General features: G+C 38.6%; 1 long non-coding RNA gene across 1 annotated transcript; it reads left to right on the top strand.

The window, feature by feature from the left end:
- The first annotated feature begins 10,276 nt into the window (after positions 1–10,276).
- On the top strand, positions 10,277–14,126 carry LOC113035241 (uncharacterized). Its single transcript, XR_003274326.1, has 3 exons — positions 10,277–11,219; positions 12,096–12,167; positions 12,743–14,126. It is a non-coding gene; the product is annotated as an uncharacterized LOC113035241 (long non-coding RNA).
- The last annotated feature ends 8,799 nt before the right edge of the window (positions 14,127–22,925 follow it).

Below are 22,925 nucleotides of genomic sequence, written 5' to 3'. Positions count from 1 at the left end.
CAGTATAGGGCTGTATAGGAGGTGATACATGGTTCCTGGAACTGCGGGCCATTTTACTTTAGCTTCACTTTAGTTAATGCATATACAGTACATATTTGGAAAGCTGCGTCTTTCTCTTTTTCAAAGATGACATGATGGAAAATAGTTTAATTTTATGAATGCAGATCAAATAGTTGAGGTGTTGTACGCTGCTTAATTTTGAATGTTATCGTGGCAAGAGTTAAGTCTTGGCAGAAGCAGAAATGTGCAAAAGTTCAAATTTCCCATTAGGACTGCCTGAGAACTAGCTATCAGCAACTGCATTCCAAAAGTATGAATATTGGCACGTGCCCCATTTCAGTCAAACTCTAATCACAACAGCATTCTAAAATTGCTGCATCATAATCCTTATAATCAGGACAAGGTGCAATATTCTTGCATAGCAACTCCAAGGATTGAAAGCTTGTTAGAGTAGAATAATAAACAGCTTTCAGCTATTACAATCACACCACATTCAATCATTCAGTGTATGGAAATGACTGATTCAATTTCAGTGTAGGAATAATGATTATAATGTGTCTGTAATATGTTAATACAGTTTCAAGTCAGCTGTTCTTTTCTTTGATTAGTCACATTGTCACTGTTTTGCTCTCTGTGAGTAGATTACATTTGCTCTTTGGTCTGATGGAGCACTCATAAATAAAAAAAAAAGAATAGGATAGAATTAAGTAAGAGAGGAGAGAGCTTTAGAGAAGAGGGATTAGGATTCAGAGTGTTTGTTGGAGACCAAGAGCAGTCATGGTATTGTTTACCTCCGACTTTATTCCTGGTCTTATTGGCAAGGCTTCAGTCTTGACTAGACATTGATTCTTATTTATAGAAGAGTGGAGTCTAGAGTGTGAGTCTCGGGGTATACTGAAGTCTTGGGGTGTTGAAAAAAAGGTGGATTTAACACAGAAGGCTATCTGCCAATCTGTGCAATTGTTATGTAAATCCTCCATCCTCCATGACACCTGCAGAGAAATGTGTCGCTGTGTATATCTTTGAATTTTCATTTACCCTCAAGCTTAGCCAGTTCGTTTGTCTTGTCTTGAAGACTCCCATTGTAGGTCAGTTTTGATGACATCTGTCAAGTGGTGCAGAATGCACCATGTGCTTGAATAGCATGTTTTTGCTTTAAACCAATACATGTAATCACGAGGATCCTTCCCCAGTCCTGATGAGTAACAGTAGTGCCAGCCTGTCTGATCACTGCAGACTTATTGTCATAATATCGCAGTAATAATGCTGTGAAAAAACGCACAAGTTTTCATTTAGAGCAGTTGAATTGGAATTAGTGCAGAATGTTGTTGGTGGTACATCAAACAAGAGTACAAATCACAACAATGTCATAATGCCAACAAAATGTAAAATGCTACAAGCTATCATAGCATAGCAAACTGCAATGAATCAGTCAGGCCAAGGTGCAGAGCACAACAGGGCAGTTTACCAGGGCAGCTGAAAAGTCAAGTTCAAGCAATTGACAAATTGGTGATTAAATTAAGAATTTAGTCATCGGTAGTTTTTAAATCTCCAGATCTTCCATCAACTGCACCAAAGTGAATAACTCTGTCTTAACTAGCTGTTTTGTTGCAGGATGTGAATCTCTCTCATTGAGTGAGAGAAGTACTGCTAGAATAGCAGAAGTGTGAATGCCACCAGCAATATTCACTTTACTTTTGTAATTTTACTTTACTTCACTTTATTTAAAAGTAAGTGCGAGTCTGAAACAATAAGACTGCAGAGCTGGATTCTTTAAAATTGTTTAAATGTGAGTTTTTTATTCTTAAATTTCATGGTTATCACAACAATGTTGTTCAGAGTATGCAAATTTAACTTCCTATTGGACCCCTGCATAGATGAATGGGAGAAAAAAAATATGCATTTAACTTGACTTTTTGAAATATCACTGGATGGTATCAGTTCACATAGATGGCTTCCTATACCATCTGTCCTCTCTGTCCAAAATGTGAACATTTTGGACAGAGAGGACAGATGGCTTGAAAGAGGAGTGAAAGAAGCCATCTATGTCCACTGTGAGCGACTATCTTTGAACAGAGGCGGTGGTTTACGACACCAACTCTCTGCCATCTATAATCCAGTTTTGAGATCCCTTCCCAGACGCCTTAACGCCCACTCACATCCTGGGCCATCTGACCTCAGGAATTCGCATGATAAGGTGGGGCCAGGTTTCACAATGAACTCACCCGAAACTCTGGCTGATTGGGACCCACGCCCAGTTTCACACCTTGGCTCAGGCGATTAGAGGATCATCAGGGGGTCCTTTTGTCCCTCTGTGGGGGGATACTCCCACTAGGTTTATATCTGGGACTCTCCACCATTTGACCTTAGAACTGAAGAAGTTTCTCGGATGAGAGGTGAAACGTCTTCAAGTAACTTAAAGAAGTCCAGACGCTTTTCTTTGCAAGCTCGTTTGAGTAATATGCAAGGAACCATCTGATTAGACTTGCAATGAGTTCCAAATCTGGTTTGGGTAATCTGAACAGGAGACAATATCATGGAAGTGCATCATGAAAATCTTTTGGTTGTTGTTTTCTGCAGTGTCCAGTGTCTCCATTTTGAGATTCCTCTATAACACTAAGTCCAAGAAAGGCAGACTCCATCAGGAAAAATAAAAACTGCTACTTATCAAATTAACTTTACAGATAATAACAGTGAAAGCTGTTAAAAAGCTGTTAAAATGTCACTTACATATATTCTTTGAGAAGGTCCCACTACGGTGCTGTGGGCTATTGAACTGTAAAAGACAGAAAGGAAGGCACATTTGTGCAAACAATAGCTGTTTTAGCAGGGAAAATGTAAAAATGACACTATCCATCTTTCTTTTTTCCTTCTCTGTTAGTAGAGGGATGAAATAGAGGTGGGGGGAGTGGCAGAGTGGAAAGAGAGGGAAGATATTAATTAAGGAGGGATTGTGCATTGACTCTGCCTTGTGCATAAGACAGAAGGTTAAGCAAATGCCAGGGCAGTGGTGTCACTTCAAACAATGACTATTAGCTTTGGAATCAGCCTTGTGTCTGCTGAGGAAACACAGTTCATTCAGACTCCTGATTGCCACTCGGCACGGCGTCTGTGTAGTAGAGGTAGCGGTTGGTGGGGTGTGGGGGTTTGGTGTGTGTGTGTGTGTGTCGGGGGGGGGTCATTTCATTTCAATCTGTGGTAAAATTAGTCGAAGGCAGCAGAGGTTGAAAACACACAATTACTGTTGTGAGTCAGGGCTATACTTACAAAAGGGAGGCAGTTATAAAGGTGGTACTGAAATATGTGGTGGTGGACATAGGTGGTGGGTGTGGTGGGTGGTTTGGAGGGCTTTGCAAAGCCAGTTTGTGATAACAGTATATTAAAAACTACTGTCAGAGGCAACTTTGGAAACAATAACCATTTGTTTTGATGCATTCTCAATCATCCAGGAAAGTAAATCTCCAAAAGTTGATTCTGCTCATCTGGACGTAGCGTTTTGTGGGAGAAACGTTTCGTCACTCATCCAAGTGACTTCTTCAGTCTCAGCTGACTGCAGGTTTCTCCAATCTTATAAACAGTACATTTGCATAATGACTGAAACCAGCCCACTGAAGGAACAATGGACTGGGAGGTCAGTTCCTTAATCATAATTATGCAAACACAGAAGAGCTACCTCGTCAGGCCAGGAATCTGCAGTCTATTTACACCTACAGGCCAGTGGACACTCTTTCAATGATGAGGATGTACACATCTCGGACAGGGAGGAACGCTGGTTTGAGCGCAGAGTCAAGGAAGCCATTTACGTGAAAAGGGAAAGACCATCTCTGAATCGAGGAGGGGGCCTAAGGATACATCTTTCAGCATCTTACAATGCTGTGATTGCAGCAATTCCCCAACTCTCTGTGAATGGTACTCATGGCCATTGATCAGTGGTCTTTGATCAGTGGGTTTTGGTCAGTGGTTGTTGATCAATGGTCATGAGAATTTGCATAATTAAGATTAAGGAACTGACCTTCCAGCCCATTGTTCCTTCAGTGGGCTGGTTTCAGTCATTATGCAAATTTACTGTTTATAATATTTGGGGAAACCTGCAGTCAGCTGAGACTGAAGAAGTCACTTGGATGAGTGACCGAACATTTCTCCCACAAAACGCTACGTACAGATGAACAGAATCAACTTTTGGAGAATAACCATTTGTTGTGCATGCAAACTACAAAGACATCCATATTGTGACCCGGTGGCGACCACTTGGGCTAAAAACTAATGCCAGTGCAGGCCGAGGCAGTTCCTCCAATGGCCACTTGAGGTTGGATTTAAAAGCAAATCAATCTCCATAAAGTCTCATGTTAAAATGCCTAACTTTATAGCTTTAAAAGCACATATAAAGGTTTGTACAAATGGTTTAGAGATGTATGGACAATTTCCCCATTCATAACATCTGTACTGGGGGTTAGTTCAAAAACCAAAAAACAGACAAACAAACCGCTTCCATTTGGATTTTGTTACATGTTGCCAGCTTGTGTGACAGGTTTGCTGATACAGAAGGCTGTAGTTGTAGTAATCTTTAATCTGAGTAACTTGAGTGGACTACTCAACCAAATTTCTGCTTTAATAAAATTATCTGCCAAATGTTACAGCTTGTTTGAGGTTGGCGCTTTAATTCTGTTGGTTAAAATTCCAATATTTTATTAGTGCATTCTTGAGAGCGAAGCAACATAAATATGTCTATTTTACGTGGTTACTTTTCTTGGGATTGGGAAGAGTTGAGACATTGTGTTATGTTTAGGATACTCCTAGACTGGGGATATAACACACCCTGTCTTGGGTTAGGGTTATGTTAATGCCTCCCCATTTATATCTTCTGACCTATTCAGAAGATATGATATCTGAAATTAGATAGGACCCTTCAAATCAAGTGTTTCACATATATTTGCCTTATCCCAAAATTATGTTTTAAAATGACAAATGTAAAGAGGTAGATGTGAACCTGACCCTAACTCTAACCTGGTGAATGTTAAAAAATGAAGAGGTTAAGTAGCTGTAGTAGTAGGACAAACTGGTGAACTTCCCAGGATTAAAAATACAATGTTTAGCAACTAACATTTCTTTACAAATCTATCTTTGTAACTATCAGATTTTTCAATATAGAGTTAAGTGACAAACCAGGAAACTATCTAATGAGAAAAAGTCATAGGGATGCATTAATTTTTATCCCATAGTTGTCAGTCACTCCTAACCTAACATGCTGTCTACACAAAACCAATAAAGCAGGCGAAGGCGCACTAAGTTGGAATAAATCGCCATATCACCACGACAAAATCAGGGTGGAAATAAACAAACCAGCAAAGCGGAGCAAGCCTAATGTTAGGGGCCTCTTTTGTATTGAGAGAAATTACAGGAGCGTTTGATTTGCGCCGAGGTGCCGTCCTGAACATATGGCGTTTTAATTCTTGCCGGTCTCATCTGGATAACTCGGGGCCTGGCGAATCTCGTACCACCATCAGGGAAATATGGGCACAAGCGGAATGCTTAACAGCAAAGGGCTCCAATTTCCCACCTTAATGGGCATTCTCATCCCACACCCCCCCCCCTCCCACCCCCACCCCCTCACTTCTTCTCACTCTCTCTTTCTTGCTCTCTCACTCTCTTTTTGTCTCCTAAATCCAGGCCTTTGTTTGTTTTCCATTTTTTCCGCCGTTTTCACTCCTCCCATCCTCCTCGCTTCCCTTATTTGCATTGATTTCTCCACTTAGAGAAAGAGGGGAATCGGAGGGAAAATAGGCCTCTATCAAAACACTCACATACACAATTTACACACACACACTGAAAACCATAAACCTCACACAGTCTCTCTCTCTCTCTCTCTCTCTCTCTCTCTCACACACACACACACACACTCACACACACGCACACAAACACCTGACACATAGCAGAGGACTAGCAGTGTGCAGAATATGTTTGTGGCTGTTCATTTTTTTTTAATCGTCCAATGTCTTTTGTGTGGGTTGACAGCTTGAGACGAGTGACTAATAAGTCCAGGCCTGGTGCTGTCCTGCTGGGCTGAGCAGTCTCTTTACACACACACACACACACACACACACATATACAATCTCACACATACAAAGATAGAGACTACAAGCTTGGCTTCGTGCTCCATGCACGCAAACACACACAGTTTCTCGCACAAAATACACACATAGGCCCCTAATCATCCTGATGTCTAGCACTCCGCTGGCGATCACCACTCCACCACACTGCCATCATGGGCCAATTAAGTGGCCATATATCTGTCTAACAGTCTCCTCTGGCTGAATGGACAGTGCTGGAGTAGCAGTAGTAAGCTGCTACATGAGCCCACCCGCGGCTAGCAGTCAATTTGTAGCTTAAAGCCTTGTTGCCACAACAATCCAGCATTATTAGGAGTAGTAGGACTATTGAGGATTGTTCCGTATTTGTGTGAGAGGGAGGGAAAAAAAGGGTTGTCCACTCTTGTGTGTGTGTCCAAGCATGTTTGTTTCTGTATTTGGTAGGTTTGTGTCTTTTGTGTCTATGTCACTTTATCCCAAATGTTTCAGAATACGTGTTAGCGTTAGTCTCCAGCTTTGCTTGTGTTTTAACCTCTTACATCTACGGTGTTCATGGGCAGTTCTAGCGTTAGGGTTAGTGTCATGTTAAATATAAAATATATTTTAACCTATTTGACATTTTTAAATACAAAAGCTCATGACAGAGAAACTCTAAGGCCAGAATGAATGCCTGCCATCATCTACCAAATCCTGCTCTGATCAAATCTGCTTGTTTGGCTAAAACACAGTCAAACTTTAGTCCTAACTGTACAGTCATTGCCTGGATGCCCTCTGTTCTGTGTTTAGCTCTTGCAGTTTTGTAATGTGTGTTTGCTGTTGTCCATTTGTGCCTTGTTGTCCTTGTTATTCGCATGTGTGCACATGCACAAGAACCAAACCTCATAAGTCATAAAACAAACATTCAATGGGCCCCTTCTGGGATTGACCCAGTTGTTAAATCAAGCTACATCGCTGACACCTCACGGGGAAGGGAAGAAAAGCTACGCTTTGGCCACAGCCCATCTAGTCTGTCCAATTCTGTAGCAAAAATCTAACCACATCTGGCACCACGACAGAGGACTTATGGAAGATTGGTGATGAATAGTTAATGGCTTTCATGTAAATGCTGGATGTACTTTTGCTTGAAATCTAAATTGAATAAAGATCTGTTTGGTAACTTTGGTTTGGTTAATCTTTGTATCATGTCTTCAGACTTTCCACTTGTTCCCTTGACTTTTTAATCAAAGCACCTCCTGTTATTATGTTTTGTTTGGATATGTAATGTTAGGTAATGGTACTGACTGATTTTCAACAGGCATTAAAACTTGTTTTTGTTATCCCACCTGTCTTAAAGAATGCGATCATTTTTTAATTAGCTGATATTAGCTGATTAAGGAATCTGTCTTGATGTTCAAAAACTTGCATCATGATACCTTGCTATTTATGCACATACTCAATCGTGCCACCTGGAGCAAAACTGTCTTGAATCAAAACAGACCTGACGTGGGTTACATCAAAGGTCGTGAAGGTCATAAATAGCCCACAAAGATAAGATAAGATAAGATAACCTTTATTAGTCCCACACGTGGGAAATTTGTTTTGTCACAGCAGGAAGCACTTGACATTTCTCTAGTATAAGTTAGAGAAAAGTGATAAATATCCTTATTAGAATATTTAACCCCTATAAGGTGGTAATGTATTGATCACAATGCCGCATCGGTGGTGTGCATTTGGAGTATCATCTGGAATGTCATGCTGAGATAAGCGCCCAAAACTGAAACCAAACAACAGATTACATCCAAAGAAAAAGTAAATCCAAAAGATGTACCCCCCCCCCCCCCCCCCCCCCATCCCAAAAAAAAAACAAGCTTCACACAAGCTGGAGATAATAGAGTCAGTTAAGGGCTATCAAATTGCTTATTATTTTATGCTGACTTACCACTGAACATCATTTTAGCACTGTTAAGATCACGGGACAGTCCATGTTATATTCTTCAACAGACTCAGACGACTTTCTTTGGTCAAATATAGCTTCTAGTAATTTACTGGATTCCATACAGTCTGTGGAATGACAGGGGGATGTTTTTTTTAAGCATAATGCTTCACAGCTAGTAAGGAAATGTATCTTTAAGGGGGAAAAATGAATGGGAGAAATTACCAAGGACAATTGAGAAACCAAAAGAGAGGGACCTCTGCAACACACCTAAGAAAAAGAAAAAGCCAGAAAATGGAAGTGAGAAAGAAATGAGGTAAAGCTCGAAGTGCTCTAGAAGTGATTATTCTAATTTGGCAGCTGATGTAAATCTAAATGAAGTCACACCAGGAGTGGACACAACACAATCACCCAGGGACTCTCCATCAGATTGTCTTTCTCCTTTTACTTTCAGTCCAGCCTTCCCCATCTCCAGCTCTGAGCCACTGTGTGAGGCTTCTGAGTGGGTAACCTCAGCAACACTACACGCAGCAGGGACCAACAGAGGTATTACTGTGTGTAGTATTGCTTTTTTGGGTTGAGGGAGAGAGTAGGGTGGGGTGATGTGAGAACAGGAAGGAAGTAAGATGCCGAGGAGCATGAGGTTAGCGAGCATATCTGGGCTTGCTGACAAACACAGTTGGACTCATATTCCCATCTGGGTCCCAACAGATCGGGATGAGGGGGACAGGGCAATGCAGCAGGTTGTGGGTCCCAAAGCCCACAGATGACTAAGTGCAGCATAAACGCAGTGTGTTTATGCTGTCTGTAAATGTCCCAAAGCCATTAAATCATAGGGTAAATCAAAAAATGTAACTGAAGCTGTGTATAAATGTGTAGAAGACTGCATAAATGCTTTTGTTAGGGGTATTCTTACTGTGGATTATCCAAACAAACTGAGGTTGTTTTTTTAATGGTAATTAATTATTATTAACACTTGAATGAATGTCTGTGTGCACGAGTGAATGAGGTTTTTAGTAAGAAAGCGCTTTGAGAATGCAAAAAGAGCAGAAAACAATATATAGCATCATGAGTACCTGGTTGAACTTCTTTAGATATTAATGCATACGTGCTTTGGGCGCAATTTCACATTTAGATTAATTAGAAAAGTTGTTGCCTCCCAAAAGGAACATTTTGTCTTAAAATATGTATATGCAGGGTCTATATGCCCCTCCCTGTGTTTAAATATTTTTTATCCTTGATGGGGACAACAATTTCATTTGATTGTTAGTGCTGCAATATAAAAAAGTCAACAATGGAAATAATAATGAAAAAATATATATGGCCGACATTGGAATTCCTTGCACAGGTGATTTGTGCAGCGTGTTTTTTTTTTCAACTTGGTCAACTGCAGACTTTGTCTTTTCTTTTAGTTGTGAATAATCCAAAACACTGAAATAGCAGTCCCCACTAATGTAAGCTTTTTTTCAGTTTAGGTACTTATTGTCTGTGTGTGTGTGTGTGTGTGTGTGTGTGTGTGTGTGTGTGTGTGTGTGTGTGTGCATGGTCCACTGGTGTGGGACCCCAGGTGACAATGCGGCACAAGGTTATACCACCTTGCACTAAGTAGTCATTCATCACTGAGAGCTCCAGATAACTTCACCGCTCGGTCAGCAGACAGCCGTCTTCTGACCTGGCTGCCAAAACATTTAGCAATCACCTCCTACAGTTCTAGCCCAGATGAATATGTGTGTGTGTATGCTTGTGACAGAATGGGCCAGTGACCCCATTTGAGCTATAACCCAAGCAAAGGTGACCTCTGATCTAACCTTCATCCCCTGAAACACAGCCAACCTCTCCTGCTGGCAGCCACATTCACCAACTATTAAGCCCAAGAGCCTGCTACAATGGCTCCGAGTCCGCCTTGTTTTCATGTTTGTGCCCGTGCACCCACTATACGGACAAAAACCTGTCATTATCAGCAAATCATTTGGAATCATTCACAGCTGTCACACTGCAGGGTGTGGTCAAAAAAATGTACCTTGCATTTTCATCTTTCAGCCTCAGTGTACAGCCACCTACTCGCGTATCAACCACCTCACCCCAAAACCCTTATCCTTGAAGTCCCCTGTCTCAATCTGAAGAGCACTAACGACAGGGGGCTGCAGAAGAGAATAGAGGCAAAAGAGACTGATGAAGAACCCTTTTGATATACTGCTGCAGGCAAAGGAAGAGAAAATTGATTGAACCTTGATGAGAATTATATCAAGGGGAGCATTCATTTGTAGTGATGGTCCTGCTGCATGCGCAGGGGAGTAAGGAGTCCTGTACATATGTATGATCTGTGCTAGACTGTGATTCAAAGTTAAAGGGAAGCACAAGGGAACAGCACATTTCCATGATTTTTTTTTCTTTTAACCTTATTCTGACATGCCCTCTGATAATACTGGTTTAAGTCATGTAGGTATAAATAAGTAACGAGTACATACTGTAAAAAAAGAACGTAAAGCTTCCTCACTATGAATCGCCTTGTCTATCTTGCTGCAGAAAAATGTAGTTTGCAGTATTCCAAAGAAATTAAATATTCAAACTCTAAAAAAATATCTTTTTAAAAAGGTCCTTAGTCTCAAAGAAGAGTCTTCATGTCAGTGCAACTTTATTTATGTCACTCATGTTGCCCACTAAAATAGAATGATTGTCTGTGGTACAAGCCATTAGTAGGACCCAAGGGGCTCCAGGGTGTGTTGGTTGAATTGCATCGTGTTACTGTCCATTGGAAGTACAGAATATTCAGTTGGCAGCAGATAAAAAGCAATAAGCACTGGCTGTCTGAACAGTTGTTTCAAATCTTAGCAGCCAATGGACTGGCTGTTATCAGTATATATCAGTCCCACACTGTAAAAACTGTGATTGGGGTTAATTAGAATCTAATAGGAGAGTAATAGTAATTATTACTCAGTAAAAACGTGTATGAGTAGTTTTAATCAAATCTAAGCAAAATTCAACAATTTTGAGATGTTCAGTTATTTAAATTTACACAGTTTTGTTTGGGGTAAATTCAGCAATGGTTTGTTGAGTAGATTTAAAAAAAATGTTTGAGTACTAAAAAAATTTAAGAAATCTAATAGATTTAACTGATGAAAGCATTTTCATTTTAATCATTGTACACTTCCGCCCATAATCCTTTGTGCCACGTGCAGGACACACGCGCTTCATGAGTGGACGTCTCCATTTTGTCAGAGGTAAGACTTCTTAATTTGTTCAAATATAAGACACGGTTTAAACAATAACGTATATCGGTTTTGAGTAAAGGTTTTAAACAGTATGATACGTCGAAATTTTATTAATAATCATCACTGTAATGATAGTATCGTATTTTTACACAAATGGCAGTTAGTGGACTGCTAGCACAAGGTCACTTTCCAAGCCTTCACGACTGTGTTACTGAACAGCTTTAACTAACCACATGTTTTACCGTATTAAAAAATATCAACGGTATATTCCGATGAGTTTTAACGTCTTTCATCCACGTTTAAAAGTTCATGAAAAGGTTTTGCGGTCAGTTGTGAGTGATTTTGTCAGCCACAGTCAGTTTTTCGAACTCCAGTTTCCAATAATGGCGGCCGCTACTAAGTTTTAAAATTACTCTTAGTAATCTTTCTGGGTCACAAAATAAACTTTTAACATATTTTCAGGCGCGAAAGTAGCTGTGTAAACATCAAATATCTGCTCGGTTTATCAAGATATCGCATGTTTGCAAAAGTGCTTCGACGTTTTCGGAGCATCTGCTACCCACCAGCTCGATAGCAAGCCGGGAGCTCGAGTGTCACTGAAGCCGCTGAGAACGGCACAACTCCCCGCACATCATTTTCAGATCACCGCGGGGTTTCGCTACTCAGTTTAAACGTAATGTATAAGTCACTTAGACAACCTAAAAATGTTATTGTTTGGTTTTTTTCAGTGTTTTATTTGTTCGTGAGTAAATCGGTTTGGCTGAGATTAAAGTTATTAGATTAGATTAGATAAAATAAAACTTTATTAATCCCCCAGGTGGGTTCCTCCTTGGTTTTTACACAGCTGACTAAACGTCAAAAATGATAATGTTGCTTTCCTTTCAGGTAATGGAAGATCCCTCAACTTAAATTCACCTGATCAGCATGGGATTGAAGTTGCAGGCTATCATAGCCAAGGTATTTTCCACAGACATTTCAGCTTGGAATTTTATTTAAAGAATTTTTTTGTCAAATTTCATTTGCATGGTGCACAGCTCCACTAATTTGTTTGCATGTTTTTGTCAGTGCAAGAGGACGCCAGGACGTCACTGATATAATTAACAACACAATTATGGGTTTCATGTTTTGTATTTTAAATACATGTCTATTCTTAGTAAAAAAAACAAACAAAAAACAAACAAAAAAACACAAGTACAGGTATTGCTGGGTTTTTGTTTTGTCCCAAGAAGGAAAAAGCCTTTCTGACGAACATAAACTAAATTAGATAAAAAAACTAAATGACTAAATTAATGTAATTTACTAAAACGACACATTTAAAGATTGAACCTGTCAAGCATGTTGACAATACCTTTGTGTTGACTGTCAGCACCCAGGAATGTGCATTAACATCAGCTAATTATCGCACATAATGCTCCATGTGATGATAATTTGATATTTAACAGTTTTTTTTAATACTGCCAATTCTCACAGTTTTGTCTTAATAAATGGTCACTTATCTGATGGTAATTTTTGGAATTCTTGCTCATTTTCAGTCACCAAGCAATCCTAGCAATAACATAACCAGAAATCTGGTTATTCAGTGCTTGATGGTGTACCTTGGGGAGTCCATTGATCAACTGATCAAAGAGTACAGTGTAAGTGTTGAAGTAGAAACATTATTCTGTTTTTGTTATTCATATGTGTTTGTCAAGTTTCAAATAATTTGAGGCATTATCATGTTTTATTTGTCATTCAGCTACAGGATGTGTCCAGGAAATATTTCATGTGTGCAACTACAGTCAGAAAACCCATGTGTTTGTTGTTTCAGGATGCTGATGAGGATGGTGTGTCACAAGATCTTTTCTGAACAGAGGATGAAAATCTACAAAATCAAGGCTGTTGGATCTGAGGAGGATGACATTGGCATTGTGCTGGAGGGTGTGAGAGTTATGCCTGCTCTGGGCAATTTTCCAAGAGCATGCGCAATGCTGGTTGGATTGACATATGCAGTCGATCTTGCCTATCCCAAAGAGCTAAAATACACCTTGGAAGTATTCCAGAAACTTTTCCTTGAACTGGATTGTGCTAAGCTCTCACCAAAAGTGAACAACCTCAAGAACAAGTTATTGGCTTAAACGAGGACTCTGAAAGAATGAAAGGGAAGTAAGCTCACTGAAAACCTTTGGTTTGTCTTTGTTAGATGCAGCTATCTTTTCAGTTTTTAAGTTAATTTCATCTTATTCATATCTTACCCAAATGACCTGCAATGTGTCAGGCTGTATTTGTGCTCTTCATTTTAATTTTGTTTTTTATTACCTACAAGTTTCTTAGGAATATTCTGTTTGAAAGGCAGCAAATTGGAGGAATCACTAGTGAAGCTTTTCTTTGTTTATAGTGTATGTTACTATAAAACATTGGTTTAAAACAACTTTAAAATTTAACAGAAGTGCAGTCCTGTAGCTGTAGAAATGTTACTTCCTCTTACATGTGTCTTAGATTTTCTCAGGTTAAACATCCAAATTGGGATAAAAGGTTGATTTACATTATTGATATTCCATGTACATGAGTGAAAAACCTTTGTTCTACAGTTATATTGAGTGATTCAATTTAACAAAAGATTGACAAACTAAAGTTTTTGTTTGTCAATCATAAATAAGTAACAGAGATAAAGGAAACGGTAAAGGATATTCAAATTTCAGGTTCATGTTGATATTACAGTCTAAAGATTAATTTCTTTTTTACAAAACTGGTTTACATTCATGCAGTTTATGTTGCTGTTGCTCTGTACACAAAGCTGTGTGATAAACTGTTTATGACACTAAAACAAATTTACAGCAGAGGAATGTATTTAGGAGATCAGGAGATTGTTGATGAGAATTCAGTGTATACGAGCAGAAAAATGTTATATTATAAATTACTGTGTTTTATTTTCCACAATAAAACAAATTACTGTTTTGATGTTTTCTTTGTGAAATTGATTCATTTTACTCAGAAAATAAGTAAAATTCATTTCATTTTCTCTTATTATTCAGTCATTATTTTTAAGGTTTATTTGGAAAATTATTGAATCCAATTTGAGTTTTACTGAAAAAACAAGAAGATTTCATTTCTTTGTAATGGATATTTTAGGAAGTTTTTACTAAACCTTTGCCAGATAGTTAGTAAATTCAAAGTAATTTTTCTCAGAGACTTATTTCATATCAATTATTTTTTTTGGTAAAGTTGGGCAATTTCAACCTTCAGTTTGAGATTTTGACCCTAAATCCAACACATATTTACAGTTTAATTCTATTAATATCTACTTTTGTTTTCTATTTGAATTTAATTAACATTTTCTCTACATTTTACATAAATCTTTTGAAATTAAAATCTACTTAATTATTTCAAGTGTCACTTTGTTGCCATAACTTTTTTAAGTAACCTCTAGTCACAGTTTTTACAGTGCATATATATTGCCAGTACCTAGCGTTTTGCTTATAGCAGGCTCAGTAGGCATGTTTTCAATGACTAGTAAATCACTTGAACAAATGATGGTTTTACAAATGACACCTTAAAACAGCAAAATCAAAAGTCACATTATTTTAAGGCTTTTAGATATTTAGTTCAAGAACATTCTCATTTTGTACACTCACTTTTACTGTATTTAACAAACAAACTGATTTGTTTGGTTATGTCACTAAAATTACTTGGTTAGAGTTAGGAAACAATCACAGTGATAACAGCTAATTATAATTATCAGTGATGCTAATGGCTAAGCAAAGCTAAACTTATAAGTAATCCCAATATCTGCTTTCTATTGTTAATATGCTATTGTTTAGCCAGGAGACAATCACTATTGTTCAGTCCTTTCCTTTGGCATATTAGCACAATAACATTATTTAACTTGCACATCATAGAAGTTATTATTATAGCGTTATTATAGCATTAGCGTGTTATTTTTTGCCAGTATTTAACCAAAAAAGATCACAATCAAAACAAAGTTATTATAACTCATGTTGTATCGGTAAGTTATTAGGACATTCTATGGAACTTGTTTGCTGTATTGCTGGGGACACTAAATAATGTCACACTTTATGACACACTGTCTATACAAAATTAAAAACAACAACAACAAAAAACAAACAAACATCCAATTGTTGTACAGGCCCGAGTCACACAGGCCACATGTCATTCACGAGTCATTACAGGCCTAACATCCAGCCTGGAAGCCACCAATCAGCATGGAAAAAAATTGTATTCCCCAACCAGCTGCAAGCGGTTAGAAGCGGTTGCTGTAAAACAGTTAAAGTTCCAGTCACACAGGCCTAAAGACTAGTCAGTGATCCCCTGGTAACCTCCAGCAGTGAGGAGAAATGTGTCAAAAAAATGGATGGCTGAGTAAATCAACATTCTTCATGCTGTTATGTCATTTTGAGTAAGGTTAGTTACTGGTTGTTATTATTATTATTAGTAGTAGTAATAACATTCCAATGGAAAGCTACATTGTAGTACATCAATTTATAAGTTACATACCTACCGTTCAACAGTTGAAAGGGCAGAGAAAACTAAAGGGAAATGTTCTAAAATGAAAGGTTGGTGTCATGTCTTTCAGACATGACAAAAAAGAAAATCAATTGGGTATTAATGGCTTATATCTTTGTTAAATACATCTGCAGTAGTAATATTGAACTTGGAGCCGAACATGTAGGAAATTTTATTAATGCTTAAAATTCAACATTATTTCCCAGCCGTCAAACAAACAAAGAGTAATTAATTTTACACTGGTTTCACAGCATGCATTTGATGCGAAGTTTGGCAGGTTGACAGAATCAAGACCATTCCATCAGACTGCTGGTGCTGGTGTGTGTATGCATGCATGTGAGCAAAAGAGGCAGGGTTGGGTATATATGCCATCTGGCAGTGGCACCTCACACCCAGCGCTACCCATCCCTGAGTGTCGGATCAGAACCGCCAGATCATGGATCCAGATCACTGCACACACCAAACACCAAAAATAAACACACATTACATATACCACTAATACACAGATGCTTTGAGAGAACATGCTAATTGCAGTCTGTGGTTGTCAATCAAACCTCCCCCATCCACCACCTTCATCTCATCGTTATCTTTTTTTCTATATAGCGTCTATTCTCCCTCAACCTGCCCTACAAAGCCCCCACCACCAATGACAGCTGAGATGAGTGTACTTGGAAATATTCATTTAGACTCCAGAAGACACTGAAGGTGCACAATAAAAACTATCCAAAGATGAAAATGTCAACTAAAGATGCAAGGTAGTGGTTAGAATAATTTCTTCATGGACAATGATTGTAGTTGGCCATGAGGCCCAAATCTTCTTGACAGTGCTTCTAAGGGATACACTGATGCTCCACATGTTAATGCTCTTACCTGTACATTGTTCAAGAAACACATATGGAAATCAGTGGTATTGCTTACCAAATAAAGTGAATACTCATATACAATATATATAAAATATCCCAAAATAACTTTGGGAATATATTAACCCTTTAAAGCTGGTCGGCACGGGCACGCTCTGTTTTGCATAGCTATTTTTTTGCATATGAAACCGGAGGAGTTGTACTTACATCTTATGCCATCAGCTTGTCCTAGGTCACGGCTTCCTTCCACATATAGCTTTGCAAAAATTGCATGAAAAGCACTTGCAGCAACAAAAACATAATATTCCAGAAACACGCTTTGCCGATCCGATCAGCTGTTCGTAACACTTCCTAATTAGAAATATATGTTAAAAAAAACAAAAATGATTTTAAATATTTTTGTAGTTTATTGCACTTTTTTGCAATTTATGTAATTACTTAGCACTTAATGCATACATATTATTAAAATTTACATTTAAAAAATGTATAGCAACTTGAAATGCTCCCACAAATGGCACTACAGCATGTAAAATATAATCTAAGCTCTGGCGGACTTGGTTCTATAGTAGGTCTTAAAGGGTTAATAATACTGGATTGCATTTATATAGCGCTTTTCGAGACCCTCATAGCACTTTACAATTCCACTATTCATTCAGTCTCACATTCACACACTGGTGGAGGCAGCAACAGTTGTAGCCACAGCTGCCCTGCAGACTGACAGAAGCGAGGCTGCCATATGGTGATGGCCATCGGCCCCCTCTGGCCATCACCAGTAGGCGGTAGGTGAAGTGTCTTGCCCAAGGACACAACGACAGAGACGGTCTGAACCGGGGCTCAAACCGGCAACTTTCCGATTACAAGACGAGCTGCCAACTCTTGAGCCACGATCGCCCTTATTGTGTTGTAATTGAAGATTGTGGATATTTCTCCCATCAAGCAGCCAAAGGACAAGCCAAAATTTCAGTGCACACCTGTATTGATATCTGCACAAAATAGCTTCTATGTCATCTGACATCTCATCAATTCTGTATTGTCAGATAAAGACACATTTGACAGCCCATGATATATGAATGTATTTTGCAACTCCAATACCATAAACTTGACCTTATTACTTTTAGCCCAGGAATACACCAGGTGCATGTCTTTGACATCAAAGGTGCTTTTTAATTTGAAAAATGACCAGATTCTCTTTTCCCTTCTCTGTGCAGCTTGACGTGGTTTATATAAAAATTAGACTTACAAATTGTGGGTTTTAGATGTTCAGTCAAAGCCAGGAAAGTATTCGGCTTCAAATATCTTCAAATATCCAGAATTACTTGAAGTGAGAATAATATTATCAGTTGTTTTTCACTCATAGACAGTAACGCCCTGAATTTGCTAAGGTAAAAAGGAACTGGATAGAACCTAAAATCTCATTTTTCGGGTTTTTTTGTAATTCCCTTAAACAACTATGAACTGCTCCTAACATCCATGCATGCATACACACATAGAAATAGAGAACTGTTTTCCACAAGAACAGGTACTAAGCATCCAAAGACATCTAACCACAGTATTTCTGACTGCATGGATATGTTCAACTTGTGATCTCTCTGCTGTTACATTTCCAGTTTTTCCATTTTGCTAACTGTCCCATTCCAAGTTTCAAATGAAAGAGAAAAGGTTGGAATCTGCCCAGCTGATACTGGGCTAAATATGCAGTACACCCACAATACAGTAAATGAAATAAATTGTTTATTTCTGATTGTACAATTCTTCAATAGAACTTTATGAGATTCGTACATGCAGACAATTTAAGTATTTACAAAAGACTTTATCCACTGACCACAGAAAATAAGTGGTATCTTGCCAATTATAAGGGAGAAAGAAGGTCCTTTTATATGATATTTACATTAAGTTTTATATCATAGGTTTTTAAGTTGTTGCCTATAATTAGAAGTTACCCATTTCGTGATTTTAGTTTTATGTTTTAATTACCTAAATTTAAGTCTAATATAATTTAAATGTGCTTCTTGTGCACATATTAAATGAATATTTATTGAATAGATATTCTAAAAGAAAACCAACATTATTAAGGTGGTTGTCTTACCCTAAGTTGCCCGACTTGCATGGCTGTTTACAGAGTTTGATTGTAAAGGAGTATGCAGTGCCCTCCTGTCACGGTACAAGCTGAAAGAATCCTATTCTGATACTGTATAATTCTCCTGTGATCACAGTGTATACCTTATTAAAGTTCTCACTGAACACCGTCTCCACAGCAGCCTGCTGCTTAAGGCTTTCCCTCGCCAGTGCTCTGTAAACATTACACACATCAAGACATCAAGAAATTATCGTTGAGCACGGCAGCAGCAGTGAGATGCAGAATCAATTTGGGCTTCTTCAAAAGCTCCACTTGAAGCTGGTGGCGGGCGAGACTGAGTGGAGATGCTAATCGTCGAAAGGGTCTGGGTGTAATACCTTCCCTCCCATTCAGTGCGCCCGCCTCTGAAGCCGTCGTTCTTAATTATCACCGTAGGACATACATTACCAGACCAAACGCAAATGCCATCAAAATGACAATGGGCCCATGGTTAGCGTTATCGTTGGCTGTTAATTGATCTTATCGTAATCACATTATCTAGTTCAAATAAGGTGCTTTAATAAGCAGCCCTGACCATTTAGGCCTGCATAAATATCCACCGAGGAGAAACGCTCATCACATTTTAAAAAGGGTGTATCTGTGCTGCACTGTTGCTGCTGTTTATTGCAAAGAGAAATGGATAAAAGAAGCTTTTAGAATTTTTTAGTGTAATCAACTTCTGCTATATTTAGGTTCTTTATGTTTGAGAGATGCATAAATTGTAAAGTGAAACCTTTCAGTGGGATAGGCTCCTGAGCCTATCACAAATGTTTTGCACTGTTTTCATATTCACAATAAAGACAGAAATGTAAATGAACCCAGCAACTGTTTTAGACACATGTCTGTAAGTCTGAGAAAGAATGAAGGTGTTTTCTACTGCTGAACTTGGCTTGAAGAGAAGACTCTTGAAAATACACTTGTGCATTCTTCTCACCTTTGGCTATCTGAATGCTGATTTTCTTTCTTTTTAAACCTTTCCTTCTATTTCTTATTAAATCCAGTATTATAAATTTGAAGAAATCTGCCCAGTATTTAGACCTCTGTCCACCTTTATCCTGTTTCAAAGCGTTCCACAGCTTTCAGATAGGACAGAAAAAACAAGTCCTTTAACACATTTTTGGAGTAATCACAATAAATAAATGAAATGACCAGTATTAATCTTTAGGCTGGGTTCACTTTATGATATTAAAATAAAGAAGAGAATAGTATGTAAAATTATGTGAAGACATATAGCTCTATAGTCTTGCCATATTGTGACGTTAAACTGACATTTAAATGCTAGAATATTCTTTCAGGCTGTCACTGACGTGTTTTCATCATTGGAACTACAAAGACTTTATTTGTCGCTCACTTTTTTCCTGCTGTAGTTTCTTTCCCACTTTCCTTTTTTATTTCAGACACGATTTCCTCCAGTGGTAGATAAGTCAGGTAACTGTATATGTTTGTCTCTTATACGCCAAATCGTCCCTTCTAAACAGACAAGGGAAAAATATTGAGAAAGTGGAAAGTGACTTTTTTTGTCTTCATTTTTAACGAATTGCCGTTTAATCCAACAAATGTATGTGTGCTTTTCCAAAGTAGTGGAATTTAGGACTACACTGATTTTGTGAATTTAAAAGAATCCAAATATTTACATTTTGAAACATTCATTAAAATCCTTCAAAGTGAAACAAAACAAAAAAACACAGCAAACAGTTGCTTTAAGTATTTTGAGTATTTTGAAGTTTTGAGTGTGTGTTTTAGACAAAAATACATGTTAAAAAACATAAACAATAAAACAAAAAGTTGCAATAAAAACTATGCTTACAGCCTATAAAATTTACACAACCAGAAAAGTTTAATGCCGTACAACACAAATGCCATAATTTTAGAGTTCACTGATGAGATGTAAAAACTGAGCCATGAAGGCTAACAAAACATTCAGCGTCATAAAAAAAAATCAGATATGGCCTGTTGTTGCTGTTTTTTCTTTAATATAGAAATTTTGCATGTAATGTTTCTAAAACAGACGCAGATACTGACATTTAAAACCTTTAAAATCTTTCAAATCTACAATAAGAAACAACACTGTTCCTTAATTAAAGCTTAAGTAAAGTGAAGTACCAGAGGACTAAGAAAGAATATGTCTGTTTGGATTTGTACTCCACAAACTGTCCTGGAAATGAAGAATGTTCTCACTGCTCTCCGTATCAGGATTTTCAATGAATTCTTCAGAGACAGTATTAGGAACACAGACAGAAGTTAATAAAAGTCTAATCAAAATAACTTCCAAAGCTTTGGCTTCTTTCACTTTCTAAATGAGATCAAAGCCAGAGTCGAAACCATTTAAGAATTACTAAGATCTGGAAGACACAAACAAAAACAACAATAAGAAAGAGAAAATGTAATGAATGGCCAGACAACAAACAAATAAAATAATAGGAGAAGAAAAAATACAGCAAAGGGGAGGGGTGGAACAATCCACCAGGGACACTTTCCCTTTATTGTCTTGCTTCTTCTTTTATCTCCTGTATTTTTGTTTGTTTTGTTTATTTCTCCATTTGAGAGATTTGGTTTCTTATGTGTTGTCCAAAGGGGCAGGAGGGAGGGGGGAGGGAGGGGGCGTTGTAGCCTTCCAGGGGGCCGACTTATTATTATTGTTATGCCTGTGTGCGTGTGTCCTTGTTTGTGTAATTATATTCCCCGCATTTCCATAGAGGAAATAGGCTGAACTATAATTGGCTTGACAATGTGAGTAATTGTTGATTATTCTTTAGTTTGAATTATTCTACCGTCAGAATCTCCACAGTTTTTTTCCCCCCCTCATTCAGATTTGACTTAGGAAGGAATACATTTCCTTCTTTACTGTCTGTATGGCCAAACTCTAACTGGTATGTATTTGCTCTTTCTGAAAGGCTTCCTCTAGTCAAGGAATCTGTTTTTTTTTTCTTCTCCTTCTTTGTGGCACTCAAGTCTTTTCTTGTACTTTTGAACCGGTACCATTATGGCTTTTAGTTGCAGATCAAAGGTAGAATTACATCTCTTTTCATAAGTAGGAGCTGTTATTCAGACATTGCCTCAGCACCTTTCCTCGCCGCAGCGAGGCGTCCACTGCTGCAGCCTTTTCAGAGAGGTTGGCTGTACGAGGAGGGATGCTGGGTCAACACAAGAACAGAAATAGAGAGACATAGAGAGGGAGAAAAAAAGTCGGCGAAGAAATCAATGTCAAGCTCGGTCTTTCTTTTCACCTTACGCTCAGAGAAGGAGGGGCAGATAGGAGGGAGGACGAGGAGTGGTGGCACTGGAGGGACACCTTAGGTCAATAAAGAATCAATAAGAGTGGGTGAAACTACACGAAGAGGATAAAAGACTGTGGAGTAGGCCTTGGCTGCTGCGTATTGTATGGGAGGCTCTGGCACCGACAGACAAGGAAACAAGTCCAGGAGGTTACTCTGCAACACTTCACGGCCAAACCTTGCAGCGCCTAATTGCGCTAAACTGTTTTCTAACTCAGCAACTGAGAAAGAGAGGAAGGGATGTGAGGCATGCCACTGTTTGTCCACCTTTTTAATCACAAATGCAAATTGCACTTCCTAAGACACGCTTGCAACAGTTTGGGGTTTTTTCATTCTTCCAGTGCCATGATATGGTACATGTAAATGCACTTGTAGCGCTTACGTAGCGCTTTTCTACTCTACCCGAGCACTCACTATACATATATATACAGTGTTGGGGAGTAACGGAATACATGTACCGCCGTTACGTATTTAGAATACAAAATATGAGTAACTGTATTCCGTTACAGTTACCGTTTAAAAAGGTGGTATTCAGAATACAGTTACTTTGTTGAAATAAATGGATTACACTGCGGTACTTTCCTGTTTCATTTTGTCGCGGGTCAGGACTGTTTGGGTTTTGTTTGACAGCTACGTTCTTTCGTTCCAGGCGGCAGCGTTACGGTTGCCATGGTTACAGGGCGACGCTCTCTCTCTCTCTCTGCGACTGTGTGTTTCCTGGGTGAGAGAGCGCCTTTTCGTTGTTGTTGTTGTGCTAAGCTAACAGGCAGAATGCTACAAGCATAGCTCTAAAGAATGTAGCATCATGGGCAGTGTAGTCCGTGCTGCAGGGAGAATGCACTGCCATACACGTTATGTGTCTGTGAGCGCGAGGAGGGAGAAAAAGGGGAGTGGAAAGGTACGAGTTGTCGTCGAGGAAAAACGGGAGCTGGAAGCATGTAAATATAATAATAACCACTGCAGC

Source organism: Astatotilapia calliptera, chromosome 13 (genome assembly GCF_900246225.1).
Source record: "Astatotilapia calliptera chromosome 13, fAstCal1.2, whole genome shotgun sequence".
In the NCBI taxonomy this organism is placed as follows: Eukaryota; Metazoa; Chordata; class Actinopteri; order Cichliformes; family Cichlidae; genus Astatotilapia; species Astatotilapia calliptera.
Note: the sequence above shows the minus strand (reverse complement) of the source record. Positions and strands in the feature narration are given on the sequence as shown.